Genomic DNA, 24,285 nt, shown 5'->3' with positions numbered 1-24,285 from the left:
TTAATCTACCCACACATATTTCAACGTGGTAACAGCGACAGCTCACGTCCTAAAGTGTTTTGCACATGGTTAAGGCACTTTAACTCCAACAAATAAGCGCTTCTAAATTATTATCACCAACAAATCAATGACTTGTATTATATACTTATCTTCAACTCCATATAAGAAGTATTTCAAGCTGCAGCTTCAGCTTACGGCCATACCAGCATGGATGCGCCCGATCTCGTCTGATCTCGGAAGCTAAGCAGGGTCGGGCCTGGTTAGTACTTGGATGGGAGACAGCCTGGGAATACCAGGTGCTGTAAGCTTTTTCAACCAGCAGAGAACGGTCTCGCTTAATCTAGCCACACATATTTCAACGTGGTAAGAGCGACAGCTCACGTCCTAAAGTCTTTTGCACATGGTTAAGGCACTTTAACTCCAACAAATAAAACCAACAAATCAATGACTTATATTCTATGACTTATCTTCAACTCCATATCAGAGGTATTTCAAGCTGCAGCTTCTGCTTACGCCCATACCAGCCTGGATGCGCCCGATCTCGTCTGATCTCGGAAGCTAAGCAGGGTCGGGCCTGGTTAGTACTTGGATGGGAGACAGCCTGGGAATACCAGGTGCTGTAAGCTTTTTCAACCAGCAGAGAACGGTCTCGCTTAATCTAGCCACACATATTTCAACGTGGTAACAGCGACAGCTCACGTCCTAAAGTGTTTTGCACATGGTTAAGGCACTTTAACTCCAACAAATAAAACCAACAAATCAATGACTTATATTCTATGACTTATCTTCAACTCCATATAAGAGGTATTTCAAGCTGCAGCTTCTGCTTACGGCCATACCAGCCTGGATGCGCCCGATCTAGTCTGATCTCGGAAGCTAAGCAGGGTCGGGCCTGGTTAGTACTTGGATGGGAGACCGCCTGGGAATACCAGGTGCTGTAAGCTTTTTCAACCAGCAGAGAACGCTCTCGCTTAATCTACCCACACATATTTCAACGTGGTAACAGCGACAGCTCACGTCCTAAAGTGTTTTGCACATGGTTAAGGCACTTTAACTCCGACAAATAAAACCAACAAATCAATGACTTATATTCTATGACTTATCTTCAACTCCATATAAGAGGTATTTCAAGCTGCAGCTTCTGCTTACGGCCATACCAGCCTGGATGCGCCCGATCTCGTCTGATCTCGGAAGCTAAGCATGGTCGGGCCTGGTTAGTACTTGGATGGGAGACCGCCTGGGAATACCAGGTGCTGTAAGCATTTTCAACCAGCAGAGAGCGCTCTCACTTAATCTACCCACACATATTTCAACGTGGTAACAGCGACAGCTCACGTCCTAAAGGGTTTTTCACATGGTTAAGGCACTTTAACTCGACAAATAAAACCAACAAATCAATGACTTATATTCTATGACTTATCTTCAACTCCATATAAGAGGTATTTCAAGCTGCAGCTTCAGCTTACGGCCATACCAGCCTGGATGCGCCCGATCTCGCCTGATCTCGGAAGCTAAGCAGGGTCGGGCTTGGTTAGTACTTGGATGGGAGACCGCCTGGGAATGCCAGGTGCTGTAAGCTTTTTCAACCAGCAGAGAGCGCTCTCGCTTAATCTACCCACACATATTTCAACGTGGTAACAGCGACAGCTCACGTCCTAAAGTGTTTTGCACATGGTTAAGGCACTTTAACTCCAACAAATAAGCGCTTCTAAATTATTATCACAAACAAATCAATGACTTGTATTATATACTTATCTTCAACTCCATATAAGAAGTATTTCAAGCTGCAGCTTCTGCTTACGGCCCTACCAGCCTGGATGCGCCCGATCTCGTCTGATCTCGGAAGCTAAGCAGGGTCGGGCCTGGTTAGTACTTGGATGGGAGACCGCCTGGGAATACCAGGTGCTGTAAGCTTTTTCAACCAGCAGAGAACGCTCTCGCTTAATCTAGCCACACATATTTCAACGTGGTAACAGCGACAGCTCACGTCCTAGTGTTTTGCACATGGTTAAGGCACTTTAACTCCAACAAATAAGTGCTTCTAAATTATTATCACCAACAAATCAATGACTTATATTATATGACTTATCTTCAACTCCATATAAGAGGTATTTCAAGCTGCAGCTTCAGCTTCAGCTTACGGCCATACCAGCCTGGATGCGCCCGATCTCGCCTGATCTCGGAAGCTAAGCAGGGTCGGGCTTGGTTAGTACTTGGATGAGAGACCGCCTGGGAATACCAGGTGCTGTAAGCTTTTTCAACCAGCAGAGAGCGCTCTCGCTTAATCTACCCACACATATTTCAACGTGGTAACAGCGACAGCTCACGTCCTAAAGTGTTTTGCACATGGTTAAGGCACTTTAACTCCAACAAATAAGCGCTTCTAAATTATTATCACCAACAAATCAATGACTTGTATTATATACTTATCTTTAACTCCATATAAGAAGTATTTCAAGCTGCAGCTTCAGCTTACGGCCATACCAGCCTGGATGCGCCCGATCTCGTCTGATCTCGGAAGCTAAGCAGGGTCGGGCCTGGTTAGTACTTGGATGGGAGACAGCCTGGGAATACCAGGTGCTGTAAGCTTTTTCAACCAGCAGAGAACGGTCTCGCTTAATCTAGCCACACATATTTCAACGTGGTAAGAGCGACAGCTCACGTCCTAAAGTCTTTTGCACATGGTTAAGGCACTTTAACTCCAACAAATAAAACCAACAAATCAATGACTTATATTCTATGACTTATCTTCAACTCCATATCAGAGGTATTTCAAGCTGCAGCTTCTGCTTACGCCCATACCAGCCTGGATGCGCCCGATCTCGTCTGATCTCGGAAGCTAAGCAGGGTCGGGCCTCGTTAGTACTTGGATGGGAGACAGCCTGGGAATACCAGGTGCTGTAAGCTTTTTCAACCAGCAGAGAACGGTCTCGCTTAATCTAGCCACACATATTTCAACGTGGTAACAGCGACAGCTCACGTCCTAAAGTGTTTTGCACATGGTTAAGGCACTTTAACTCCAACAAATAAGCGCTTCTAAATTATTGTCACAAACAAATCAATGACTTGTATTATATACTTATCTTCAACTCCATATAAGAAGTATTTCAAGCTGCAGCTTCAGCTTACGGCCATACCAGCCTGGATGCGCCCGATCTCGTCTGATCTCGGAAGCTAAGCAGGGTCGGGCCTGGTTAGTACTTGGATGGGAGACAGCCTGGGAATACCAGGTGCTGTAAGCTTTTTCAACCAGCAGAGAACGGTCTCGCTTAATCTAGCCACACATATTTCAACGTGGTAAGAGCGACAGCTCACGTCCTAAAGTCTTTTGCACATGGTTAAGGCACTTTAACTCCAACAAATAAAACCAACAAATCAATGACTTATATTCTATGACTTATCTTCAACTCCATATCAGAGGTATTTCAAGCTGCAGCTTCTGCTTACGCCCATACCAGCCTGGATGCGCCCGATCTCGTCTGATCTCGGAAGCTAAGCAGGGTCGGGCCTCGTTAGTACTTGGATGGGAGACAGCCTGGGAATACCAGGTGCTGTAAGCTTTTTCAACCAGCAGAGAACGGTCTCGCTTAATCTAGCCACACATATTTCAACGTGGTAACAGCGACAGCTCACGTCCTAAAGTGTTTTGCACATGGTTAAGGCACTTTAACTCCAACAAATAAGCGCTTCTAAATTATTGTCACAAACAAATCAATGACTTGTATTATATACTTATCTTCAACTCCATATAAGAAGTATTTCAAGCTGCAGCTTCAGCTTACGGCCATACCAGCCTGAATGCGCCCGATCTCGTCTGATCTCGGAAGCTAAGCAGGGTCGGGCCTGGTTAGTACTTGGATGGGAGACCGCCTGGGAATACCAGGTGCTGTAAGCTTTTTCAACCAGCAGAGAGCGCTCTCGCTTAATCTACCCACACATATTTCAACGTGGTAAGAGCGACAGCTCACGTCCTAAAGTGTTTGCACATGGTTAAGGCACTTTAACTCCAACAAATAAAACCAACAAATCAATGACTTATATTCTATGACTTATCTTCAACTCCATATCAGAGGTATTTCAAGCAGCAGATTCTGCTTACGGCCATACCAGCCTGGATGCGCCCGATCTCGTCTGATCTCGGAAGCTAAGCAGGGTCGGGCCTGGTTAGTACTTGGATGGGAGACCGCCTGGGAATACCAGGTGCTGTAAGCTTTTTCAACCAGCAGAGAGCGCTCTCGCTTAATCTACCCACACATATTTCAACGTGGTAACAGCGACAGCTCACGTCTTAAAGTGTTTTGCACATGGTTAAGGCACTTTAACTCCAAACAAATAAGTGCTTCTAAATTATTATCACCAACAAATCAATGACTTATATTATATGACTTATCTTCAACTCCATATAAGAGGTATTTCAAGCTGCAGCTTCAGCTTCAGCTTACGGCCATACCAGCCTGGATGCGCCCGATCTCGCCTGATCTCGGAAGCTAAGCAGGGTCGGGCTTGGTTAGTACTTGGATGGGAGACCGCCTGGGAATACCAGGTGCTGTAAGCTTTTTCAACCAGCAGAGAGCGCTCTCGCTTAATCTACCCACACATATTTCAACGTGGTAACAGCGACAGCTCACGTCCTAAAGTGTTTTGCACATGGTTAAGGCACTTTAACTCCAACAAATAAGCGCTTCTAAATTATTATCACCAACAAATCAATGACTTGTATTATATACTTATCTTTAACTCCATATAAGAAGTATTTCAAGCTGCAGCTTCAGCTTACGGCCATACCAGCCTGGATGCGCCCGATCTCGTCTGATCTCGGAAGCTAAGCAGGGTCGGGCCTGGTTAGTACTTGGATGGGAGACAGCCTGGGAATACCAGGTGCTGTAAGCTTTTTCAACCAGCAGAGAACGGTCTCGCTTAATCTAGCCACACATATTTCAACGTGGTAAGAGCGACAGCTCACGTCCTAAAGTCTTTTGCACATGGTTAAGGCACTTTAACTCCAACAAATAAAACCAACAAATCAATGACTTATATTCTATGACTTATCTTCAACTCCATATCAGAGGTATTTCAAGCTGCAGCTTCTGCTTACGCCCATACCAGCCTGGATGCGCCCGATCTCGTCTGATCTCGGAAGCTAAGCAGGGTCGGGCCTCGTTAGTACTTGGATGGGAGACAGCCTGGGAATACCAGGTGCTGTAAGCTTTTTCAACCAGCAGAGAACGGTCTCGCTTAATCTAGCCACACATATTTCAACGTGGTAACAGCGACAGCTCACGTCCTAAAGTGTTTTGCACATGGTTAAGGCACTTTAACTCCAACAAATAAGCGCTTCTAAATTATTGTCACAAACAAATCAATGACTTGTATTATATACTTATCTTCAACTCCATATAAGAAGTATTTCAAGCTGCAGCTTCAGCTTACGGCCATACCAGCCTGAATGCGCCCGATCTCGTCTGATCTCGGAAGCTAAGCAGGGTCGGGCCTGGTTAGTACTTGGATGGGAGACCGCCTGGGAATACCAGGTGCTGTAAGCTTTTTCAACCAGCAGAGAGCGCTCTCGCTTAATCTACCCACACATATTTCAACGTGGTAAGAGCGACAGCTCACGTCCTAAAGTGTTTTGCACATGGTTAAGGCACTTTAACTCCAACAAATAAAACCAACAAATCAATGACTTATATTCTATGACTTATCTTCAACTCCATATCAGAGGTATTTCAAGCTGCAGCTTCTGCTTACGGCCATACCAGCCTGGATGCGCCCGATCTCGTCTGATCTCGGAAGCTAAGCAGGGTCGGGCCTGGTTAGTACTTGGATGGGAGACCGCCTGGGAATACCAGGTGCTGTAAGCTTTTTCAACCAGCAGAGAGCGCTTTCGCTTAATCTACCCACACAAATTTCAACGTGGTAACAGCGACAGCTCATGTCCTAAAGTGTTTTGCACATGGTTAAGGCACTTTAACTCCAACAAATAAGCGCTTCTAAATTCTAATCACCAAGAAATCAATGACTTATATTCTATGACTTATCTTCAACTCCATATAAGAGGTATTTCAAGCAGCAGATTCTGCTTACGGCCATACCAGCCTGGATGCGCCCGATCTCGTCTGATCTCGGAAGCTAAGCAGGGTCGGGCCTGGTTAGTACTTGGATGGGAGACCGCCTGGGAATACCAGGTGCTGTAAGCTTTTTCAACCAGCAGAGAACGCTCTCGCTTAATCTACCCACACATATTTCAACGTGGTAACAGCGACAGCTCACGTCCTAAAGTGTTTTGCACATGGTTAAGGCACTTTAATTCCAAACAAATAAAACCAACAAATAAATGACTTATATTGTATGACTTATCTTCAACTCCATATAAGAGGTATTTCAAGCTGCAGCTTCAGCTTCAGCTTACGGCCATACCAGCCTGGATGCGCCCGATCTCGCCTGATCTCGGAAGCTAAGCAGGGTCGGGCTTGGTTAGTACTTGGATGAGAGACCGCCTGGGAATACCAGGTGCTGTAAGCTTTTTCAACCAGCAGAGAGCGCTCTCGCTTAATCTACCCACACATATTTCAACGTGGTAACAGCGACAGCTCACGTCCTAAAGTGTTTTGCACATGGTTAAGGCACTTTAACTCCAACAAATAAGCGCTTCTAAATTATTATCACCAACAAATCAATGACTTGTATTATATACTTATCTTTAACTCCATATAAGAAGTATTTCAAGCTGCAGCTTCAGCTTACGGCCATACCAGCCTGGATGCGCCCGATCTCGTCTGATCTCGGAAGCTAAGCAGGGTCGGGCCTGGTTAGTACTTGGATGGGAGACAGCCTGGGAATACCAGGTGCTGTAAGCTTTTTCAACCAGCAGAGAACGGTCTCGCTTAATCTAGCCACACATATTTCAACGTGGTAAGAGCGACAGCTCACGTCCTAAAGTCTTTTGCACATGGTTAAGGCACTTTAACTCCAACAAATAAAACCAACAAATCAATGACTTATATTCTATGACTTATCTTCAACTCCATATCAGAGGTATTTCAAGCTGCAGCTTCTGCTTACGCCCATACCAGCCTGGATGCGCCCGATCTCGTCTGATCTCGGAAGCTAAGCAGGGTCGGGCCTCGTTAGTACTTGGATGGGAGACAGCCTGGGAATACCAGGTGCTGTAAGCTTTTTCAACCAGCAGAGAACGGTCTCGCTTAATCTAGCCACACATATTTCAACGTGGTAACAGCGACAGCTCACGTCCTAAAGTGTTTTGCACATGGTTAAGGCACTTTAACTCCAACAAATAAGCGCTTCTAAATTATTGTCACAAACAAATCAATGACTTGTATTATATACTTATCTTCAACTCCATATAAGAAGTATTTCAAGCTGCAGCTTCAGCTTACGGCCATACCAGCCTGAATGCGCCCGATCTCGTCTGATCTCGGAAGCTAAGCAGGGTCGGGCCTGGTTAGTACTTGGATGGGAGACCGCCTGGGAATACCAGGTGCTGTAAGCTTTTTCAACCAGCAGAGAGCGCTCTCGCTTAATCTACCCACACATATTTCAACGTGGTAAGAGCGACAGCTCACGTCCTAAAGTGTTTTGCACATGGTTAAGGCACTTTAACTCCAACAAATAAAACCAACAAATCAATGACTTATATTCTATGACTTATCTTCAACTCCATATCAGAGGTATTTCAAGCTGCAGCTTCTGCTTACGGCCATACCAGCCTGGATGCGCCCGATCTCGTCTGATCTCGGAAGCTAAGCAGGGTCGGGCCTGGTTAGTACTTGGATGGGAGACCGCCTGGGAATACCAGGTGCTGTAAGCTTTTTCAACCAGCAGAGAGCGCTTTCGCTTAATCTACCCACACAAATTTCAACGTGGTAACAGCGACAGCTCATGTCCTAAAGTGTTTTGCACATGGTTAAGGCACTTTAACTCCAACAAATAAGCGCTTCTAAATTCTAATCACCAAGAAATCAATGACTTATATTCTATGACTTATCTTCAACTCCATATAAGAGGTATTTCAAGCAGCAGATTCTGCTTACGGCCATACCAGCCTGGATGCGCCCGATCTCGTCTGATCTCGGAAGCTAAGCAGGGTCGGGCCTGGTTAGTACTTGGATGGGAGACCGCCTGGGAATACCAGGTGCTGTAAGCTTTTTCAACCAGCAGAGAGCGCTCTCGCTTAATCTACCCACACATATTTCAACGTGGTAACAGCGACAGCTCACGTCCTAAAGTGTTTTGCACATGGTTAAGGCACTTTAACTCCAAACAAATAAGTGCTTCTAAATTATTATCACCAACAAATCAATGACTTATATTATATGACTTATCTTCAACTCCATATAAGAGGTATTTCAAGCTGCAGCTTCAGCTTCAGCTTACGGCCATACCAGCCTGGATGCGCCCGATCTCGCCTGATCTCGGAAGCTAAGCAGGGTCGGGCTTGGTTAGTACTTGGATGGGAGACCGCCTGGGAATACCAGGTGCTGTAAGCTTTTTCAACCAGCAGAGAGCGCTCTCGCTTAATCTACCCACACATATTTCAACGTGGTAACAGCGACAGCTCACGTCCTAAAGTGTTTTGCACATGGTTAAGGCACTTTAACTCCAACAAATAAGCGCTTCTAAATTATTATCACCAACAAATCAATGACTTGTATTATATACTTATCTTTAACTCCATATAAGAAGTATTTCAAGCTGCAGCTTCAGCTTACGGCCATACCAGCCTGGATGCGCCCGATCTCGTCTGATCTCGGAAGCTAAGCAGGGTCGGGCCTGGTTAGTACTTGGATGGGAGACAGCCTGGGAATACCAGGTGCTGTAAGCTTTTTCAACCAGCAGAGAACGGTCTCGCTTAATCTAGCCACACATATTTCAACGTGGTAAGAGCGACAGCTCACGTCCTAAAGTCTTTTGCACATGGTTAAGGCACTTTAACTCCAACAAATAAAACCAACAAATCAATGACTTATATTCTATGACTTATCTTCAACTCCATATCAGAGGTATTTCAAGCTGCAGCTTCTGCTTACGCCCATACCAGCCTGGATGCGCCCGATCTCGTCTGATCTCGGAAGCTAAGCAGGGTCGGGCCTGGTTAGTACTTGGATGGGAGACCGCCTGGGAATACCAGGTGCTGTAAGCTTTTTCAACCAGCAGAGAACGCTCTCGCTTAATCTACCCACACATATTTCAACGTGGTAACAGCGACAGCTCACGTCCTAAAGTGTTTTGCACATGGTTAAGGCACTTTAATTCCAAACAAATAAAACCAACAAATAAATGACTTATATTCTATGACTTATCTTCAACTCCATATAAGAGGTATTTCAAGCTGCTGCTTCTGCTTACGGCCATACAAGCCTGGATGCGCGCGATCTCGTCTGATCTCGGAAGCTAAGCAGGGTCGGGCCTGGTTAGTACTTGGATGGGAGACCGCCTGGGAATACCAGGTGCTGTAAGCATTTTCAACCAGCAGAGAGCGCTCTCGCTTAATCTACCCACACATATTTCAACGTGGTAACAGCGACAGCTCACATCCAAAAGTGTTTTTCAAATGGTTAAGGCACTTTAACTCCAACAAATAAGCGCTTCTAAATTATTATCACCAACAAATCAATGACTTATATTATATGACTTATCTTCAACTCCATATAAGAGGTATTTCAAGCAGCAGCTTCTGCTTACGGCCATACCAGCCTGGATGCGCCCGATCTCGTCTGATCTCGGAAGCTAAGCAGGGTCGGGCCTGGTTAGTACTTGGATGGGAGACCGCCTGGGAATACCAGGTGCTGTAAGCATTTTCAACCAGCAGAGAGCGCTCTCGCTTAATCTACCCACACATATTTCAACGTGGTAACAGCGACAGCTCACGTCCAAAAGTGTTTTTCACATGGTTAAGGCACTTTAACTCCAACAAATAAACGCTTCTAAATTATTATCACCAACAAATCAATGACTTATATTATATGACTTACCTTCAACTCCATATAAGAGGTATTTCAAGCAGTAGCTTCTGCTTACGGCCATACCAGCCTGGATGCGCCCGATCTCGTCTGATCTCGGAAGCTAAGCAGGGTCGGGCCTGGTTAGTACTTGGATGGGAGACCGCCTGGGAATACCAGGTGCTGTAAGCATCTTCAACCAGCAGAGAGCGCTCTCGCTTAATCTACCCACACATATTTCAACGTGGTAACAGCAACAGCTCACGTCCTAAAGTGTTTTGCACATGGTTAAGGCACTTTAACTCCAACAAATAAAACCAACAAATCAATGACGTATATTCTATGACTTATCTTCAACTCCATATAATGAGGTATTTCAAGCTGCAGCTTCTGCTTACGGCCATACCAGCCTGGATGCACCCGATCTCGTCTGATCTCGGAAGCTAAGCAGGGTCGGGCCTGGTTAGTACTTGGATGGGAGACCGCCTGGGAATACCAGGTGCTGTAAGCTTTTTCAACCAGCAGAGAACGGTCTCGCTTAATCTAGCCACACATATTTCAACGTGGTAACAGCGACAGCTCACGTCCAAAAGTGTTTTGCACATGGTTAAGGCACTTTAACTCCAACAAATAAAACCAACAAATCAATGACTTATATTCTATGACTTATCTTCAACTCCATATAAGAGGTATTTCAAGCTGCAGCTTCAGCTTCAGCTTACGGCCATACCAGCCTGGATGCGCCCGATCTCGTCTGATCTCGGAAGCTAAGCAGGGTCGGGCTTGGTTAGTACTTGGATGGGAGACAGCCTGGGAATACCAGGTGCTGTAAGCTTTTTCAACCAGCAGAGAGCGCTCTCGCTTAATCTACCCACACATATTTCAACGTGGTAACAGCGACAGCTCACGTCCTAAAGTGTTTTGCACATCGTTAAGGCACTTTAACTCCAACAAATAAGCGCTTCTAAATTATTATCACCAACAAATCAATGACTTGTATTATATACTTATCTTCAACTCCATATAAGAAGTATTTCAAGCTGCAGCTTCAGCTTACGGCCATACCAGCCTGGATGCGCCCGATGTCGTCTGATCTCGGAAGCTAAGCAGGGTCGGGCCTGGTTAGTACTTGGATGGGAGACCGCCTGGGAATACCAGGTGCTGTAAGCTTTTTCAACCAGCAGAGAGCGCTCTCGCTTAATCTACCCACACATATTTCAACGTGGTAAGAGCGACAGCTCACGTCCTAAAGTGTTTTGCACATGGTTAAGGCACTTTAACTCCAACAAATAAAACCAACAAATCAATGACTTATATTCTATGACTTATCTTCAACTCCATATCAGAGGTATTTCAAGCTGCAGCTTCTGCTTACGGCCATACCAGCCTGGATGCGCCCGATCTAGTCTGATCTCGGGAGCTAAGCAGGGTCAGGCCTTGTTAGTACTTGGATGGGAGACCACCTGGGAATACCAGGTGCTGTAAGCTTTTTCAACCAGCAGAGAGCGCTCACGCTTAATCTACCCACACATATTTCAACGTGGTAACAGCGACAGCTCACGTCCTAAAGTGTTTTGCACATGGTTAAGGCACTTTAACTCCAACAAATAAAACCAACAAATCAATGACTTATATTCTATGACTTATCTTCAACTCCATATAAGAGGTATTTCAAGCAGCAGATTCTGCTTACGGCCATACCAACCTGGATGCGCCCGATCTCGTCTGATCTCGGAAGCTAAGCAGGGTCGGGCCTGGTTAGTACTTGGATGGGAGACCGCCTGGGAATACCAGGTGCTGTAAGCATTTTCAACCAGCAGAGAGCGCTCTCGCTTAATCTACCCACACATATTTCAACGTGGTAACAGCGACAGCTCACGTCCAAAAGTGTTTTTCACATGGTTAAGGCACTTTAACTCCAACAAATAAACGCTTCTAAATTATTATCACCAACAAATCAATGACTTATATTATATGACTTATCTTCAACTCCATATAAGAGGTATTTCAAGCTGCAACTTCAGCTTACGGCCATACCAGCCTGGATGCGCCCGATCTCATCTGATCTCGGAAGCTAAGCAGGGTCGGGCCTGGTTAGTACTTGGATGGGAGACCGCCTGGGAATACCAGGTGCTGTAAGCTTTTTCAACCAGCAGAGAGCGCTCTCGCTTAATCTACCCACACATATTTCAACGTGGTAACAGCGACAGCTCACGTCCTAAAGTGTTTTGCACATGGTTAAGGCACTTTAACTCCAACAAATAAGCGCTTCTAAATTATTATCACCAACAAATCAATGACTTGTATTATATACTTATCTTCAACTCCATATAAGAAGTATTTCAAGCTGCAGCTTCAGCTTACGGCCATACCAGCCTGGATGCGCCCGATCTCGTCTGATCTCGGAAGCTAAGCAGGGTCGGGCCTGGTTAGTACTTGGATGGGAGACCGCCTGGGAATACCAGGTGCTGTAAGCTTTTTCAACCAGCAGAGAGCGCTCTCGCTTAATCTACCCACACATATTTCAACGTGGTAAGAGCGACAGCTCACGTCCTAAAGTGTTTTGCACATGGTTAAGGCACTTTAACTCCAACAAATAAAACCAACAAATCAATGACTTATATTCTATGACTTATCTTCAACTCCATATAAGAGGTATTTCAAGCTGCAGCTTCTGCTTACGGCCATACCAGCCTGGATGCGCCCGATCTCGTCTGATCTCGGAAGCTAAGCAGGGTCGGGCCTGGTTAGTACTTGGATGGGAGACCGCCTGGGAATACCAAGTGCTGTAAGCTTTTTCAACCAGCAGAGAGCGCTCTCGCTTAATCTACCCACACATATTTCAACGTGGTAAGAGCGACAGCTCACGTCCAAAAGTGTTTTTCACATGGTTAAGGCACTTTAACTCCAACAAATAAGCGCTTCTAAATTATTATCACCAACAAATCAATGACTTATATTATATGACTTATCTTCAACTCCATATAAGAGGTATTTCAAGCAGCAGCTTCTGCTTACGGCCATACCAGCCTGGATGTGCCCGATCTTGTCTGATCTCGGAAGCTAAGCAGGGTCGGGCCTGGTTAGTACTTGGATGGGAGACCGCCTGGGAATACCAGGTGCTGTAAGCATTTTCAACCAGCAGAGAGCGCTCTCGCTTAATCTACCCACACATATTTCAACGTGGTAACAGCGACAGCTCACGTCCTAAAGTGTTTTGCACATGGTTAAGGCACTTTAACTCCAACAAATAAAACCAACAAATCAATGACTTATATTCTATGACTTATCTTCAACTCCATATAAGAGGTATTTCAAGCTGCAGCTTCAGCTTACGGCCATACCAGCCTGGATGCGCCCGATCTCGTCTGATCTCGGAAGCTAAGCAGGGTCGGGCCTGGTTAGTACTTGGATGGGAGACCGCCTGGGAATACCAGGTGCTGTAAGCTTTTTCAACCAGCAGAGAGCGCTCTCGCTTAATCTACCCACACATATTTCAACGTGGTAAGAGCGACAGCTCACGTCCTAAAGTGTTTTGCACATGGTTAAGGCACTTTAACTCCAACAAATAAAACCAACAAATCAATGACTTATATTCTATGACTTATCTTCAACTCCATATAAGAGGTATTTCAAGCATCAGATTCTGCTTACGGCCATACCAGCCTGGATGCGCCCGATCTCGTCTGATCTCAGAAGCTAAGCAGGGTCGGGCCTGGTTAGTACTTGGATGGGAGACTGCCTCGGAATACCAGGTGCTGTAAGCATTTTCAACCAGCAGAGAGCGCTCTCGCTTAATCTACCCACACATATTTCAACGTGGTAACAGCGACAGCTCACGTCCTAAAGTGTTTTGCACATGGTTAAGGCACTTTAACTCCAACAAATAAACGCTTCTAAATTATTATCACCAACAAATCAATGACTTATATTATATGACTTATCTTCAACTCCATATAAGAGGTATTTCAAGCAGCAGCTTCTGCTTACGGCCATACCAGCCTGGATGCGCCCGATCTCGTCTGATCTCGGAAGCTAAGCAGGGTCGGGCCTGGTTAGTACTTGGATCGGAGACCGCCTGGGAATACCAGGTGCTGTAAGCATTTTCAACCAGCAGAGAGCGCTCTCGCTTAATCTACCCACACATATTTCAACGTGGTAACAGCAACAGCTCACGTCCTAAAGTGTTTTGCACATGGTTAAGGCACTTTAACTCCAACAAATAAAACCAACAAATCAATGACTTATATTCTATGACTTATCTTCAACTCCATATAAGAGGTATTTCAAGCTGCAGCTTCTGCTTACGGCCATACCAGCCTGGATGCACCCGATCTCGTCTGGGGCCTGTACTACGAAGCAAGTTCAACATATCCAGGATATCTTTTCCTTATCCAGATTCACTAAGCGGGACAATTGCAATCACGCTAAGCGGTCACACGACAGTGGTTATCAACTCGGTATATCAACCCAGGTTTCTCCAATCTGGATATGAGCGCGTGCACATAAAAGGGGCGGTGTTTTCAGCGCATGACCAATCGCAAGCATGGAGAAGTCCGCTGTCAGAGCCGCTTATTTCAGTAGCGAAGAGCAAACTATAATTTTACGGAAATATGATGAGTATAGGCATATAATACAGGCAAAAAACAACACAGTTGCAGCTGCAAAATGCAGGAAAGACAGCTGGCAAAAGATCGCTGACTGTATAAATGTGTAAATTCATAGGGATATAAACATATATTTGAATATTCTGGGAATCTTAATCTTAAACTGTAAACCATGATCAGCAATATTAAAATAATAAAAGGCTTGCAATATTTCAGTTGATTTGTAATGAATCCAGAATGTATGACATTTTTTTGTTTTTGTGTTTGCATTACAGAAAATCACAATATTCTAATTTTCTGAGACAGTCCTGTATATATTGGTTCTATAACTATTGTTGTTGACCGATAACTTGTGCTGATGCTGTACCAAAGAATTGGGTTTTTTTATTTATTTTATTTTATTTTTTATTTTTTCAGGAGGGGGGTGTTTAGTATTTTAAAGTGACTTCTCAGAATGTTCGAGGGACGAAATTGAAAATCCCTTTTTTGCTATCCCCTTACAAATGCATCTTCTTTTTGATTTCTTCTTGATTTATTTATTTAATTGGTATTAGTTTTGGATTGACTGTACATCGGATTTTGGGTGATGATTTGTTTTATTTATTCATTGATTGATTTATTTTTTATTTTCTCCTCCACCTCTTTTTTCTTTTTTTCCTTTTTTCCTTTTTTTTTGATTTTTTTGGATCGTTCATACAGGGAAAGCAAAGGGGTTTTGGTGGCCCTGAATACGCGTTCTGTTCGGAGGGATCCTCTCACGATCCGCGCACCAAGCTCCACTGGATTCTCTTCGAAAGGGCATGCCATTTTCCAAGAGAGCTGATTGGTCAGTGGGCGGTGCTTTTACACCCGGCGATCTGTATCTCGAACATAACCTGCTCCGGAGCAGGTTAGCGGTTCAGCATAAGTTACCATGGCGATGTGCCCCGATAAGAAGTGAACCACCGTCGTAGTCCTGAAAACCCAGGGTTAAACCTGAAGTTACCTTGCTAACCCCAAATCCCGCTTCGTAGTACAGGCCCCTGATCTCGGAAGCTAAGCAGGGTCGGGCCTGGTTAGTACTTGGATGGGAGACCGCCTGGGAATACCAGGTGCTGTAAGCTTTTTCAACCAGCAGAGAACGCTCTCGCTTAATCTACCCACACATATTTCAACGTGGTAACAGCGACAGCTCATGTCCTAAAGTGTTTTGCACATGGTTAAGGCACTTTAACTCCAACAAATAAGTGCTTCTAAATTATTATCACCAACAAATCAATGACTTATATTATATGACTTATCTTCAACTCCATATAAGAGGTATTTCAAGCTGCAGCTTCTGCTTACGGCCATACCAGCCTGGATGCGCCCGATCTCGTCTGATCTCGGAAGCTAAGCAGGGTCGGGCCTGGTTAGTACTTGGATGGGAGACCGCCTGGGAATACCAGGTGCTGTAAGCTTTTTCAACCAGCAGAGAGCGCTCTCGCTTAATCTACCCACACATATTTCAACATGGTAACAGCGACAGCTCACGTTCAAAAGTGTTTTTCACATGGTTAAGGCACTTTAACTCCAACAAATAAGCGCTTCTAAATTATTATCACCAACAAATCAATGACTTATATTATATGACTTATCTTCAACTCCATATAAGAGATATTTCAAGCTGCAGCTTCTGCTTACGGCCATACCAGCCTGGATGCGCCCGATCTCGTCTGATCTCGGAAGCTAAGCAGGGTCGGGCCTGTTTAGTACTTGGATGGGAGACCGCCTGGGAATACCAGGTGCTGTAAGCTTTTTCAACCAGCAGAGAGCGCTCTCGCTTAATCTACCCACACATATTTCAACGTGGTAACAGCGACAGCTCACGTCCTAAAGTGTTTTGCACATGGTTAAGGCACTTTAACTCCAACAAATAAAACCAACAAATCAATGACTTATATTCTATGACTTATCTTCAACTCCATATAAGAGGTATTTCTAGCTGCAGCTTCTGCTTACGGCCATACCAGCCTGGATGCGCCCGATCTCGTCTGATCTCGGAAGCTAAGCAGGGTCGGGCCTGGTTAGTACTTGGATGGGAGACCGCCTGGGAATACCAGGTGCTGTAAGCATTTTCAACCAGCAGAGAGCGCTCTCGCTTAATCTACCCACACATATTTCAACGTGGTAACAGCGACAGCTAACGTCCTAAAGTGTTTTGCACATGGTTAAGGCACTTTAACTCCAACAAATAAGCGCTTCTAAATTATTATCACCAACAAATCAATGACTTGTATTATATACTTATCTTCAACTCCATTTAAGAAGTATTTCAAGCTGCAGCTTCAGCTTACGGCCATACCAGCCTGGATGCGCCCGATCTCGTCTGATCTCAGTAGCTAAGCAGGGTCGGGCCTGGTTAGTACTTGGATGGGAGACCGCCTGGGAATACCAGGTGTTGTAAGCTTTTTCAACCAGCAGAGAGCGCTCTCGCTTAATCTACCCACACATATTTCAACGTGGTAAGAGCGACAGCTCACGTCCTAAAGTCTTTTGCACATGGTTAAGGCACTTTAACTCCAACAAATAAAACCAACAAATCAATGACTTATATTCTATGACTTATCTTCAACTCCATATCAGAGGTATTTCAAGCTGCAGCTTCTGCTTACGCCCATACCAGCCTGGATGCGCCCGATCTCGTCTGATCTCAGAAGCTAAGCAGGGTCGGGCCTGGTTAGTACTTGGATGGAAGACAGCCTGGGAATACCAGGAGCTGTAAGCTTTTTCAACCAGCAGAGAACGGTCTCGCTTAATCTAGCCACACATATTTCAACGTGGTAACAGCGACAGCTCACGTCCTAAAGTGTTTTGCATATGGTTAAGGCACTTTAACTCCAACAAATAAAACCAACAAATCAATGACTTATATCATATGACTTATCTTCAACTCCATATAAGAGGTATTTCAAGCTGCAGCTTCAGCTTCAGCTTACGGCCATACCAGCCTGGATGCGCCCGATCTCGTCTGATCTCGGAAGCTAAGCAGGGTCGGGCTTGGTTAGTACTTGGATGGGAGACCGCCTGGGAATACCAGGTGCTGTAAGCATTTTCAACCAGCAGAGAGCGCTCTCGCTTAATCTACCCACACATATTTCAACGTGGTAACAGCGACAGCTCACGTCCTAAAGTGTTTTGCACATCGTTAAGGCACTTTAACTCCAACAAATAAGCGCTTCTAAATTATTATCACCAACAAATCAATGACTTGTATTATATACTTATCTTCAACTCCATATAAGAAGTATTTCAAGCTGCAGCTTCAGCTTACGGCCATACCAGCCTGGGTGCGCCCGATCTCGTCTGATCTCGGAAGCTAAGCAGGGTCAGGCCTGGTTAGTACTTGGATGGGAGACCGCCTGGGAATACCAGGTGCTGTAAGCTTTTTCAACCAGCAGAGAGCGCTCTCGCTTAATCTATCCACACATATTTCAACGTGGTAAGCGCGACAGCTCACGTCCTAAAGTGTTTTGCACATGGTTAAGGCACTTTAACTCCAACAAATAAAACCAACAAATCAATGACTTATATTCTATGACTTATCTTCAACTCCATATCAGAGGTATTTCAAGCTGCAGCTTCTGCTTACGGCCATACCAGCCTGGATGCGCCCGATCTCGTCTGATCTCGGGAGCTAAGCAGGGTCAGGCCTTGTTAGTACTTGGATGGGAGACCACCTGGGAATACCAGGTGCTGTAAGCTTTTTCAACCAGCAGAGAGCGCTCACGCTTAATCTACCCACACATATTTCAACGTGGTAACAGCGACAGCTCACGTCCTAAAGTGTTTTGCACATGGTTAAGGCACTTTAACTCCAACAAATAAAACCAACAAATCAATGACTTATATTCTATGACTTATCTTCAACTCCATATAAGAGGTATTTCAAGCAGCAGATTCTGCTTACGGCCATACCAGCCTGGATGCGCCCGATCTCGTCTGATCTCGGAAGCTAAGCAGGGTCGGGCCTGGTTAGTACTTGGATGGGAGACCGCCTGGGAATACCAGGTGCTGTAAGCTTTTTCAACCAGCAGAGAACGCTCTCGCTTAATCTACCCACACATATTTCAACGTGGTAACAGCGACAGCTCACGTCCTAAAGTGTTTTGCACATGGTTAAGGCACTTTAATTCCAAACAAATAAAACCAACAAATAAATGACTTATATTCTATGACTTATCTTCAACTCCATATAAGAGGTATTTCAAGCTGCTGCTTCTGCTTACGGCCATACCAGCCTGGATGCGCCCGATCTCGTCTGGTCTCGGAAGCTAAGCAGGGTCGGGCCTGGTTAGTACTTGGATGGGAGACCGCCTGGGAATACCAGGTGCTGTAAGCATTTTCAACCAGCAGAGAGCGCTCTCGCTTAATCTACCCACACATATTTCAACGTGGTAACAGCGACAGCTCACGTCCAAAAGTGTTTTTCACATGGTTAAGGCACTTTAACTCCAACAAATAAGCGCTTCTAAATTATTATCACCAACAAATCAATGACTTATATTATATGACTTATCTTCAACTCCATATAAGAGGTATTTCAAGCAGCAGCTTCTGCTTACGGCCATACCAGCCTGGATGCGCCCGATCTCGTCTGATCTCGGAAGCTAAGCAGGGTCGGGCCTGGTTAGTACTTGGATGGGAGACCGCCTGGGAATACCAGGTGCTGTAAGCATTTTCAACCAGCAGAGAGCGCTCTCGCTTAATCTACCCACACATATTTCAACGTGGTAACAGCGACAGCTCACGTCCAAAAGTGTTTTTCACATGGTTAAGGCACTTTAACTCCAACAAATAAACGCTTCTAAATTATTATCACCAACAAATCAATGACTTATATTATATGACTTATCTTCAACTCCATATAAGAGGTATTTCAAGCTGCAACTTCAGCTTACGGCCATACCAGCCTGGATGCGCCCGATCTCATCTGATCTCGGAAGCTAAGCAGGGTCGGGCCTGGTTAGTACTTGGATGGGAGACCGCCTGGGAATACCAGGTGCTGTAAGCTTTTTCAACCAGCAGAGAGCGCTCTCGCTTAATCTACCCACACATATTTCAACGTGGTAACAGCGACAGCTCACGTCCTAAAGTGTTTTGCACATGGTTAAGGCACTTTAACTCCAACAAATAAGCGCTTCTAAATTATTATCACCAACAAATCAATGACTTGTATTATATACTTATCTTCAACTCCATATAAGAAGTATTTCAAGCTGCAGCTTCAGCTTACGGCCATACCAGCCTGGATGCGCCCGATCTCGTCTGATCTCGGAAGCTAAGCAGGGTCGGGCCTGGTTAGTACTTGGATGGGAGACCGCCTGGGAATACCAGGTGCTGTAAGCTTTTTCAACCAGCAGAGAGCGCTCTCGCTTAATCTACCCACACATATTTCAACGTGGTAAGAGCGACAGCTCACGTCCTAAAGTGTTTTGCACATGGTTAAGGCACTTTAACTCCAACAAATAAAACCAACAAATCAATGACTTATATTCTATGACTTATCTTCAACTCCATATAAGAGGTATTTCAAGCTGCAGCTTCTGCTTACGGCCATACCAGCCTGGATGCGCCCGATCTCGTCTGATCTCGGAAGCTAAGCAGGGTCGGGCCTGGTTAGTACTTGGATGGGAGACAGCCTGGGAATACCAGGTGCTGTAAGCTTTTTCAACCAGCAGAGAGCGCTCTCGCTTAATCTACCCACACATATTTCAACGTGGTAAGAGCGACAGCTCACGTCCTAAAGTGTTTTGCACATGGTTAAGGCACTTTAACTCCAACAAATAAAACCAACAAATCAATGACTTATATTCTATGACTTATCTTCAACTCCATATAAGAGGTATTTCAAGCAGCAGATTCTGCTTACGGCCATACCAGCCTGGATGCGCCCGATCTCGTCTGATCTCGGAAGCTAAGCAGGGTCAGGCCTGGTTAGTACTTGGATGGGAGACTGCCTCGGAATACCAGGTGCTGTAAGCATTTTCAACCAGCAGAGAGCGCTCTCGCTTAATCTACCCACACATATTTCAACGTGGTAACAGCGACAGCTCACGTCCTAAAGTGTTTTGCACATGGTTAAGGCACTTTAACTCCAACAAATAAACGCTTCTAAATTATTATCACCAACAAATCAATGACTTATATTATATGACTTATCTTCAACTCCATATAAGAGGTATTTCAAGCAGCAGCTTCTGCTTACGGCCATACCAGCCTGGATGCGCCCGATCTCGTCTGATCTCGGAAGCTAAGCAGGGTCGGGCCTGGTTAGTACTTGGATGGGAGACCGCCTGGGAATACCAGGTGCTGTAAGCATTTTCAACCAGCAGAGAGCGCTCTCGCTTAATCTACCCACACATATTTCAACGTGGTAACAGCAACAGCTCACGTCCTAAAGTGTTTTGCACATGGTTAAGGCACTTTAACTCCAACAAATAAAACCAACAAATCAATGACTTATATTCTATGACTTATCTTCAACTCCATATAAGAGGTATTTCAAGCTGCAGCTTCTGCTTACGGCCATACCAGCCTGGATGCACCCGATCTCGTCTGGGGCCTGTACTACGAAGCAAGTTCAACATATCCAGGATATCTTTTCCTTATCCAGATTCACTAAGCGGGACAATTGCAATCACGCTAAGCGGTCACACGACAGTGGTTATCAACTCGGTATATCAACCCAGGTTTCTCCAATCTGGATATGAGCGCGTGCACATAAAAGGGGCGGTGTTTTCAGCGCATGACCAATCGCAAGCATGGAGAAGTCCGCTGTCAGAGCCGCTTATTTCAGTAGCGAAGAGCAAACTATAATTTTACGGAAATATGATGAGTATAGGCATATAATACAGGCAAAAAGCAACACAGTTGCAGCTGCAAAATGCAGGAAAGACAGCTGGCAAAAGATCGCTGACTGTATAAATGTGTAAATTCATAGGGATATAAACATATATTTGAATATTCTGGGAATCTTAATCTTAAACTGTAAACCATGATCAGCAATATTAAAATAATAAAAGGCTTGCAATATTTCAGTTGATTTGTAATGAATCCAGAATGTATGACATTTTTTTGTTTTTGTGTTTGCATTACAGAAAATCACAATATTCTAATTTTCTGAGACAGTCCTGTATATATTGGTTCTATAACTATTGTTGTTGACCGATAACTTGTGCTGATGCTGTACCAAAGAATTGGGTTTTTTTATTTATTTTATTTTATTTTTTATTTTTTCAGGAGGGGGGTGTTTAGTATTTTAAAGTGACTTCTCAGAATGTTCGAGGGACGAAATTGAAAATCCCTTTTTTGCTATCCCCTTACAAATGCATCTTCTTTTTGATTTCTTCTTGATTTATTTATTTAATTGGTATTAGTTTTGGATTGACTGTACATCGGATTTTGGGTGATGATTTGTTTTATTTATTCATTGATTGATTTATTTTTTATTTTCTCCTCCACCTCTTTTTTCTTTTTTTCCTTTTTTCCTTTTTTTTTGATTTTTTTGGATCGTTCATACAGGGAAAGCAAAGGGGTTTTGGTGGCCCTGAATACGCGTTCTGTTCGGAGGGATCCTCTCACGATCCGCGCACCAAGCTCCACTGGATTCTCTTCGAAAGGGCATGCCATTTTCCAAGAGAGCTGATTGGTCAGTGGGCGGTGCTTTTACACCCGGCGATCTGTATCTCGAACATAACCTGCTCCGGAGCAGGTTAGCGGTTCAGCATAAGTTACCATGGCGATGTGCCCCGATAAGAAGTGAACCACCGTCGTAGTCCTGAAAACCCAGGGTTAAACCTGAAGTTACCTTGCTAACCCCAAATCCCGCTTCGTAGTACAGGCCCCTGATCTCGGAAGCTAAGCAGGGTCGGGCCTGGTTAGTACTTGGATGGGAGACCGCCTGGGAATACCAGGTGCTGTAAGCTTTTTCAACCAGCAGAGAGCGCTCTCGCTTAATCTACCCACACATATTTCAACGTGGTAACAGCGACAGCTCATGTCCTAAAGTGTTTTGCACATGGTTAAGGCACTTTAACTCCAACAAATAAGTGCTTCTAAATTATTATCACCAACAAATCAATGACTTATATTATATGACTTATCTTCAACTCCATATAAGAGGTATTTCAAGCTGCAACTTCAGCTTACGGCCATACCAGCCTGGATGCGCCCGATCTCGTCTGATCTCGGAAGCTAAGCAGGGTCGGGCCCGGTTAGTACTTGGATGGGAGACCGCCTCGGAATACCAGGTGCTGTAAGCATTTTCAACCAGCAGAGAGCGCTCTCGCTTAATCTACCTACACATATTTCAACGTGGTAACAGCGACAGCTCACGTCCTAAAGTGTTTTGCACATGGTTAAGGCACTTTAACTCCAACAAATAAACGCTTCTAAATTATTATCACCAACAAATCAATGACTTATATTATATGACTTATCTTCAACTCCATATAAGAGGTATTTCAAGCAGCAGCTTCTGCTTACGGCCATACCAGCCTGGATGCGCCCGATCTCGTCTGATCTCGGAAGCTAAGCAGGGTCGGGCCTGGTTAGTACTTGGATGGGAGACCGCCTGGGAATACCAGGTGCTGTAAGCATTTTCAACCAGCAGAGAGCGCTCTCGCTTAATCTACCCACACATATTTCAACGTGGTAACAGCAACAGCTCACGTCCTAAAGTGTTTTGCACATGGTTAAGGCACTTTAACTCCAACAAATAAAACCAACAAATCAATGACTTATATTCTATGACTTATCTTCAACTCCATATAAGAGGTATTTCAAGCTGCAGCTTCTGCTTACGGCCATACCAGCCTGGATGCACCCGATCTCGTCTGGGGCCTGTACTACGAAGCAAGTTCAACATATCCAGGATATCTTTTCCTTATCCAGATTCACTAAGCGGGACAATTGCAATCACGCTAAGCGGTCACACGACAGTGGTTATCAACTCGGTATATCAACCCAGGTTTCTCCAATCTGGATATGAGCGCGTGCACATAAAAGGGGCGGTGTTTTCAGCGCATGACCAATCGCAAGCATGGAGAAGTCCGCTGTCAGAGCCGCTTATTTCAGTAGCGAAGAGCAAACTATAATTTTACGGAAATATGATGAGTATAGGCATATAATACAGGCAAAAAGCAACACAGTTGCAGCTGCAAAATGCAGGAAAGACAGCTGGCAAAAGATCGCTGACTGTATAAATGTGTAAATTCATAGGGATATAAACATATATTTGAATATTCTGGGAATCTTAATCTTAAACTGTAAACCATGATCAGCAATATTAAAATAATAAAAGGCTTGCAATATTTCAGTTGATTTGTAATGAATCCAGAATGTATGACATTTTTTTGTTTTTGTGTTTGCATTACAGAAAATCACAATATTCTAATTTTCTGAGACAGTCCTGTATATATTGGTTCTATAACTATTGTTGTTGACCGATAACTTGTGCTGATGCTGTACCAAAGAATTGGGTTTTTTTATTTATTTTATTTTATTTTTTATTTTTTCAGGAGGGGGGTGTTTAGTATTTTAAAGTGACTTCTCAGAATGTTCGAGGGACGAAATTGAAAATCCCTTTTTTGCTATCCCCTTACAAATGCATCTTCTTTTTGATTTCTTCTTGATTTATTTATTTAATTAGGGCCCGAGCACTGAAAGTGCGAGGACCCTATTGTATCTGTGATGTTTAT

The 24,285-nt window shown here is 44.4% G+C and overlaps 55 non-coding genes and 6 pseudogenes across 55 annotated transcripts; all 61 read left to right on the top strand.

Moving 5' to 3' along the window:
• The first annotated feature begins 189 nt into the window (after positions 1 to 189).
• LOC133436919 (5S ribosomal RNA) lies at positions 190 to 308 on the top strand. Its single transcript, XR_009780420.1, has one exon. It is a non-coding gene; the product is annotated as a 5S ribosomal RNA (ribosomal RNA).
• Positions 309 to 507: 199 nt separating this feature from the next.
• LOC133436933 (5S ribosomal RNA) lies at positions 508 to 626 on the top strand. The gene has a single exon (XR_009780433.1). It is a non-coding gene; the product is annotated as a 5S ribosomal RNA (ribosomal RNA).
• Positions 627 to 825: 199 nt separating this feature from the next.
• LOC133436863 (5S ribosomal RNA) lies at positions 826 to 944 on the top strand. Its single transcript, XR_009780367.1, has one exon. It is a non-coding gene; the product is annotated as a 5S ribosomal RNA (ribosomal RNA).
• A 199-nt stretch (positions 945 to 1,143) lies between these two features.
• LOC133436854 (5S ribosomal RNA) lies at positions 1,144 to 1,262 on the top strand. Its single transcript, XR_009780359.1, has one exon. It is a non-coding gene; the product is annotated as a 5S ribosomal RNA (ribosomal RNA).
• A 198-nt stretch (positions 1,263 to 1,460) lies between these two features.
• LOC133436899 (5S ribosomal RNA) lies at positions 1,461 to 1,579 on the top strand. The gene has a single exon (XR_009780401.1). It is a non-coding gene; the product is annotated as a 5S ribosomal RNA (ribosomal RNA).
• A 216-nt stretch (positions 1,580 to 1,795) lies between these two features.
• On the top strand, positions 1,796 to 1,914 carry LOC133436833 (5S ribosomal RNA). The gene has a single exon (XR_009780339.1). It is a non-coding gene; the product is annotated as a 5S ribosomal RNA (ribosomal RNA).
• A 221-nt stretch (positions 1,915 to 2,135) lies between these two features.
• Positions 2,136 to 2,254, top strand: LOC133436926 (5S ribosomal RNA). Its single transcript, XR_009780426.1, has one exon. It is a non-coding gene; the product is annotated as a 5S ribosomal RNA (ribosomal RNA).
• A 216-nt stretch (positions 2,255 to 2,470) lies between these two features.
• Positions 2,471 to 2,589, top strand: LOC133436886 (5S ribosomal RNA). Its single transcript, XR_009780389.1, has one exon. It is a non-coding gene; the product is annotated as a 5S ribosomal RNA (ribosomal RNA).
• A 199-nt stretch (positions 2,590 to 2,788) lies between these two features.
• LOC133436949 (5S ribosomal RNA) lies at positions 2,789 to 2,907 on the top strand (annotated as a pseudogene).
• Positions 2,908 to 3,123: 216 nt separating this feature from the next.
• On the top strand, positions 3,124 to 3,242 carry LOC133436885 (5S ribosomal RNA). The gene has a single exon (XR_009780388.1). It is a non-coding gene; the product is annotated as a 5S ribosomal RNA (ribosomal RNA).
• Positions 3,243 to 3,441: 199 nt separating this feature from the next.
• On the top strand, positions 3,442 to 3,560 carry LOC133436948 (5S ribosomal RNA; annotated as a pseudogene).
• Positions 3,561 to 3,776: 216 nt separating this feature from the next.
• Positions 3,777 to 3,895, top strand: LOC133436902 (5S ribosomal RNA). Its single transcript, XR_009780404.1, has one exon. It is a non-coding gene; the product is annotated as a 5S ribosomal RNA (ribosomal RNA).
• Positions 3,896 to 4,093: 198 nt separating this feature from the next.
• Positions 4,094 to 4,212, top strand: LOC133436962 (5S ribosomal RNA). Its single transcript, XR_009780449.1, has one exon. It is a non-coding gene; the product is annotated as a 5S ribosomal RNA (ribosomal RNA).
• Positions 4,213 to 4,436: 224 nt separating this feature from the next.
• Positions 4,437 to 4,555, top strand: LOC133436876 (5S ribosomal RNA). Its single transcript, XR_009780380.1, has one exon. It is a non-coding gene; the product is annotated as a 5S ribosomal RNA (ribosomal RNA).
• Positions 4,556 to 4,771: 216 nt separating this feature from the next.
• LOC133436884 (5S ribosomal RNA) lies at positions 4,772 to 4,890 on the top strand. The gene has a single exon (XR_009780387.1). It is a non-coding gene; the product is annotated as a 5S ribosomal RNA (ribosomal RNA).
• Positions 4,891 to 5,089: 199 nt separating this feature from the next.
• Positions 5,090 to 5,208, top strand: LOC133436947 (5S ribosomal RNA; annotated as a pseudogene).
• A 216-nt stretch (positions 5,209 to 5,424) lies between these two features.
• LOC133436890 (5S ribosomal RNA) lies at positions 5,425 to 5,543 on the top strand. The gene has a single exon (XR_009780393.1). It is a non-coding gene; the product is annotated as a 5S ribosomal RNA (ribosomal RNA).
• A 199-nt stretch (positions 5,544 to 5,742) lies between these two features.
• LOC133436961 (5S ribosomal RNA) lies at positions 5,743 to 5,861 on the top strand. The gene has a single exon (XR_009780448.1). It is a non-coding gene; the product is annotated as a 5S ribosomal RNA (ribosomal RNA).
• Positions 5,862 to 6,078: 217 nt separating this feature from the next.
• Positions 6,079 to 6,197, top strand: LOC133436960 (5S ribosomal RNA). The gene has a single exon (XR_009780447.1). It is a non-coding gene; the product is annotated as a 5S ribosomal RNA (ribosomal RNA).
• Positions 6,198 to 6,403: 206 nt separating this feature from the next.
• LOC133436925 (5S ribosomal RNA) lies at positions 6,404 to 6,522 on the top strand. Its single transcript, XR_009780425.1, has one exon. It is a non-coding gene; the product is annotated as a 5S ribosomal RNA (ribosomal RNA).
• Positions 6,523 to 6,738: 216 nt separating this feature from the next.
• LOC133436883 (5S ribosomal RNA) lies at positions 6,739 to 6,857 on the top strand. Its single transcript, XR_009780386.1, has one exon. It is a non-coding gene; the product is annotated as a 5S ribosomal RNA (ribosomal RNA).
• A 199-nt stretch (positions 6,858 to 7,056) lies between these two features.
• On the top strand, positions 7,057 to 7,175 carry LOC133436946 (5S ribosomal RNA; annotated as a pseudogene).
• Positions 7,176 to 7,391: 216 nt separating this feature from the next.
• LOC133436878 (5S ribosomal RNA) lies at positions 7,392 to 7,510 on the top strand. Its single transcript, XR_009780382.1, has one exon. It is a non-coding gene; the product is annotated as a 5S ribosomal RNA (ribosomal RNA).
• A 199-nt stretch (positions 7,511 to 7,709) lies between these two features.
• LOC133436959 (5S ribosomal RNA) lies at positions 7,710 to 7,828 on the top strand. The gene has a single exon (XR_009780446.1). It is a non-coding gene; the product is annotated as a 5S ribosomal RNA (ribosomal RNA).
• Positions 7,829 to 8,045: 217 nt separating this feature from the next.
• On the top strand, positions 8,046 to 8,164 carry LOC133436958 (5S ribosomal RNA). Its single transcript, XR_009780445.1, has one exon. It is a non-coding gene; the product is annotated as a 5S ribosomal RNA (ribosomal RNA).
• Positions 8,165 to 8,388: 224 nt separating this feature from the next.
• Positions 8,389 to 8,507, top strand: LOC133436875 (5S ribosomal RNA). Its single transcript, XR_009780379.1, has one exon. It is a non-coding gene; the product is annotated as a 5S ribosomal RNA (ribosomal RNA).
• Positions 8,508 to 8,723: 216 nt separating this feature from the next.
• On the top strand, positions 8,724 to 8,842 carry LOC133436882 (5S ribosomal RNA). The gene has a single exon (XR_009780385.1). It is a non-coding gene; the product is annotated as a 5S ribosomal RNA (ribosomal RNA).
• A 199-nt stretch (positions 8,843 to 9,041) lies between these two features.
• LOC133436865 (5S ribosomal RNA) lies at positions 9,042 to 9,160 on the top strand. Its single transcript, XR_009780369.1, has one exon. It is a non-coding gene; the product is annotated as a 5S ribosomal RNA (ribosomal RNA).
• Positions 9,161 to 9,360: 200 nt separating this feature from the next.
• Positions 9,361 to 9,479, top strand: LOC133436917 (5S ribosomal RNA). The gene has a single exon (XR_009780418.1). It is a non-coding gene; the product is annotated as a 5S ribosomal RNA (ribosomal RNA).
• A 217-nt stretch (positions 9,480 to 9,696) lies between these two features.
• Positions 9,697 to 9,815, top strand: LOC133436804 (5S ribosomal RNA). Its single transcript, XR_009780312.1, has one exon. It is a non-coding gene; the product is annotated as a 5S ribosomal RNA (ribosomal RNA).
• A 217-nt stretch (positions 9,816 to 10,032) lies between these two features.
• Positions 10,033 to 10,151, top strand: LOC133436803 (5S ribosomal RNA). The gene has a single exon (XR_009780311.1). It is a non-coding gene; the product is annotated as a 5S ribosomal RNA (ribosomal RNA).
• A 200-nt stretch (positions 10,152 to 10,351) lies between these two features.
• Positions 10,352 to 10,470, top strand: LOC133436790 (5S ribosomal RNA). The gene has a single exon (XR_009780299.1). It is a non-coding gene; the product is annotated as a 5S ribosomal RNA (ribosomal RNA).
• A 205-nt stretch (positions 10,471 to 10,675) lies between these two features.
• Positions 10,676 to 10,794, top strand: LOC133436905 (5S ribosomal RNA). The gene has a single exon (XR_009780407.1). It is a non-coding gene; the product is annotated as a 5S ribosomal RNA (ribosomal RNA).
• Positions 10,795 to 11,010: 216 nt separating this feature from the next.
• LOC133436895 (5S ribosomal RNA) lies at positions 11,011 to 11,129 on the top strand. Its single transcript, XR_009780397.1, has one exon. It is a non-coding gene; the product is annotated as a 5S ribosomal RNA (ribosomal RNA).
• A 199-nt stretch (positions 11,130 to 11,328) lies between these two features.
• Positions 11,329 to 11,447, top strand: LOC133436945 (5S ribosomal RNA; annotated as a pseudogene).
• A 199-nt stretch (positions 11,448 to 11,646) lies between these two features.
• On the top strand, positions 11,647 to 11,765 carry LOC133436989 (5S ribosomal RNA). The gene has a single exon (XR_009780475.1). It is a non-coding gene; the product is annotated as a 5S ribosomal RNA (ribosomal RNA).
• Positions 11,766 to 11,982: 217 nt separating this feature from the next.
• On the top strand, positions 11,983 to 12,101 carry LOC133436974 (5S ribosomal RNA). Its single transcript, XR_009780461.1, has one exon. It is a non-coding gene; the product is annotated as a 5S ribosomal RNA (ribosomal RNA).
• Positions 12,102 to 12,317: 216 nt separating this feature from the next.
• Positions 12,318 to 12,436, top strand: LOC133436957 (5S ribosomal RNA). The gene has a single exon (XR_009780444.1). It is a non-coding gene; the product is annotated as a 5S ribosomal RNA (ribosomal RNA).
• Positions 12,437 to 12,635: 199 nt separating this feature from the next.
• Positions 12,636 to 12,754, top strand: LOC133436851 (5S ribosomal RNA). Its single transcript, XR_009780356.1, has one exon. It is a non-coding gene; the product is annotated as a 5S ribosomal RNA (ribosomal RNA).
• Positions 12,755 to 12,971: 217 nt separating this feature from the next.
• Positions 12,972 to 13,090, top strand: LOC133436889 (5S ribosomal RNA). Its single transcript, XR_009780392.1, has one exon. It is a non-coding gene; the product is annotated as a 5S ribosomal RNA (ribosomal RNA).
• Positions 13,091 to 13,289: 199 nt separating this feature from the next.
• Positions 13,290 to 13,408, top strand: LOC133436950 (5S ribosomal RNA). Its single transcript, XR_009780443.1, has one exon. It is a non-coding gene; the product is annotated as a 5S ribosomal RNA (ribosomal RNA).
• A 199-nt stretch (positions 13,409 to 13,607) lies between these two features.
• Positions 13,608 to 13,726, top strand: LOC133436930 (5S ribosomal RNA). Its single transcript, XR_009780430.1, has one exon. It is a non-coding gene; the product is annotated as a 5S ribosomal RNA (ribosomal RNA).
• A 217-nt stretch (positions 13,727 to 13,943) lies between these two features.
• On the top strand, positions 13,944 to 14,062 carry LOC133436898 (5S ribosomal RNA). Its single transcript, XR_009780400.1, has one exon. It is a non-coding gene; the product is annotated as a 5S ribosomal RNA (ribosomal RNA).
• Positions 14,063 to 15,886: 1,824 nt separating this feature from the next.
• LOC133436938 (5S ribosomal RNA) lies at positions 15,887 to 16,005 on the top strand. Its single transcript, XR_009780438.1, has one exon. It is a non-coding gene; the product is annotated as a 5S ribosomal RNA (ribosomal RNA).
• Positions 16,006 to 16,222: 217 nt separating this feature from the next.
• Positions 16,223 to 16,341, top strand: LOC133436821 (5S ribosomal RNA). The gene has a single exon (XR_009780328.1). It is a non-coding gene; the product is annotated as a 5S ribosomal RNA (ribosomal RNA).
• A 199-nt stretch (positions 16,342 to 16,540) lies between these two features.
• Positions 16,541 to 16,659, top strand: LOC133436802 (5S ribosomal RNA). Its single transcript, XR_009780310.1, has one exon. It is a non-coding gene; the product is annotated as a 5S ribosomal RNA (ribosomal RNA).
• A 216-nt stretch (positions 16,660 to 16,875) lies between these two features.
• On the top strand, positions 16,876 to 16,994 carry LOC133436903 (5S ribosomal RNA). The gene has a single exon (XR_009780405.1). It is a non-coding gene; the product is annotated as a 5S ribosomal RNA (ribosomal RNA).
• A 199-nt stretch (positions 16,995 to 17,193) lies between these two features.
• LOC133436954 (5S ribosomal RNA) lies at positions 17,194 to 17,312 on the top strand (annotated as a pseudogene).
• A 205-nt stretch (positions 17,313 to 17,517) lies between these two features.
• On the top strand, positions 17,518 to 17,636 carry LOC133436830 (5S ribosomal RNA). Its single transcript, XR_009780336.1, has one exon. It is a non-coding gene; the product is annotated as a 5S ribosomal RNA (ribosomal RNA).
• Positions 17,637 to 17,852: 216 nt separating this feature from the next.
• LOC133436887 (5S ribosomal RNA) lies at positions 17,853 to 17,971 on the top strand. Its single transcript, XR_009780390.1, has one exon. It is a non-coding gene; the product is annotated as a 5S ribosomal RNA (ribosomal RNA).
• A 199-nt stretch (positions 17,972 to 18,170) lies between these two features.
• Positions 18,171 to 18,289, top strand: LOC133436936 (5S ribosomal RNA). The gene has a single exon (XR_009780436.1). It is a non-coding gene; the product is annotated as a 5S ribosomal RNA (ribosomal RNA).
• A 199-nt stretch (positions 18,290 to 18,488) lies between these two features.
• LOC133436927 (5S ribosomal RNA) lies at positions 18,489 to 18,607 on the top strand. Its single transcript, XR_009780427.1, has one exon. It is a non-coding gene; the product is annotated as a 5S ribosomal RNA (ribosomal RNA).
• A 200-nt stretch (positions 18,608 to 18,807) lies between these two features.
• Positions 18,808 to 18,926, top strand: LOC133436838 (5S ribosomal RNA). The gene has a single exon (XR_009780344.1). It is a non-coding gene; the product is annotated as a 5S ribosomal RNA (ribosomal RNA).
• Positions 18,927 to 19,143: 217 nt separating this feature from the next.
• On the top strand, positions 19,144 to 19,262 carry LOC133436801 (5S ribosomal RNA). Its single transcript, XR_009780309.1, has one exon. It is a non-coding gene; the product is annotated as a 5S ribosomal RNA (ribosomal RNA).
• A 217-nt stretch (positions 19,263 to 19,479) lies between these two features.
• Positions 19,480 to 19,598, top strand: LOC133436963 (5S ribosomal RNA). Its single transcript, XR_009780450.1, has one exon. It is a non-coding gene; the product is annotated as a 5S ribosomal RNA (ribosomal RNA).
• Positions 19,599 to 19,814: 216 nt separating this feature from the next.
• On the top strand, positions 19,815 to 19,933 carry LOC133436915 (5S ribosomal RNA). The gene has a single exon (XR_009780416.1). It is a non-coding gene; the product is annotated as a 5S ribosomal RNA (ribosomal RNA).
• Positions 19,934 to 20,132: 199 nt separating this feature from the next.
• Positions 20,133 to 20,251, top strand: LOC133436880 (5S ribosomal RNA). The gene has a single exon (XR_009780384.1). It is a non-coding gene; the product is annotated as a 5S ribosomal RNA (ribosomal RNA).
• A 199-nt stretch (positions 20,252 to 20,450) lies between these two features.
• LOC133436929 (5S ribosomal RNA) lies at positions 20,451 to 20,569 on the top strand. The gene has a single exon (XR_009780429.1). It is a non-coding gene; the product is annotated as a 5S ribosomal RNA (ribosomal RNA).
• A 217-nt stretch (positions 20,570 to 20,786) lies between these two features.
• On the top strand, positions 20,787 to 20,905 carry LOC133436800 (5S ribosomal RNA). The gene has a single exon (XR_009780308.1). It is a non-coding gene; the product is annotated as a 5S ribosomal RNA (ribosomal RNA).
• A 1,824-nt stretch (positions 20,906 to 22,729) lies between these two features.
• LOC133436857 (5S ribosomal RNA) lies at positions 22,730 to 22,848 on the top strand. Its single transcript, XR_009780361.1, has one exon. It is a non-coding gene; the product is annotated as a 5S ribosomal RNA (ribosomal RNA).
• Positions 22,849 to 23,065: 217 nt separating this feature from the next.
• LOC133436799 (5S ribosomal RNA) lies at positions 23,066 to 23,184 on the top strand. Its single transcript, XR_009780307.1, has one exon. It is a non-coding gene; the product is annotated as a 5S ribosomal RNA (ribosomal RNA).
• The last annotated feature ends 1,101 nt before the right edge of the window (positions 23,185 to 24,285 follow it).

This window comes from Cololabis saira, unplaced genomic scaffold (genome assembly GCF_033807715.1).
Source record: "Cololabis saira isolate AMF1-May2022 unplaced genomic scaffold, fColSai1.1 scf068, whole genome shotgun sequence".
In the NCBI taxonomy this organism is placed as follows: domain Eukaryota; kingdom Metazoa; phylum Chordata; class Actinopteri; order Beloniformes; family Belonidae; genus Cololabis; species Cololabis saira.
This window is presented reverse-complemented; position numbering and strand designations above follow the sequence as displayed.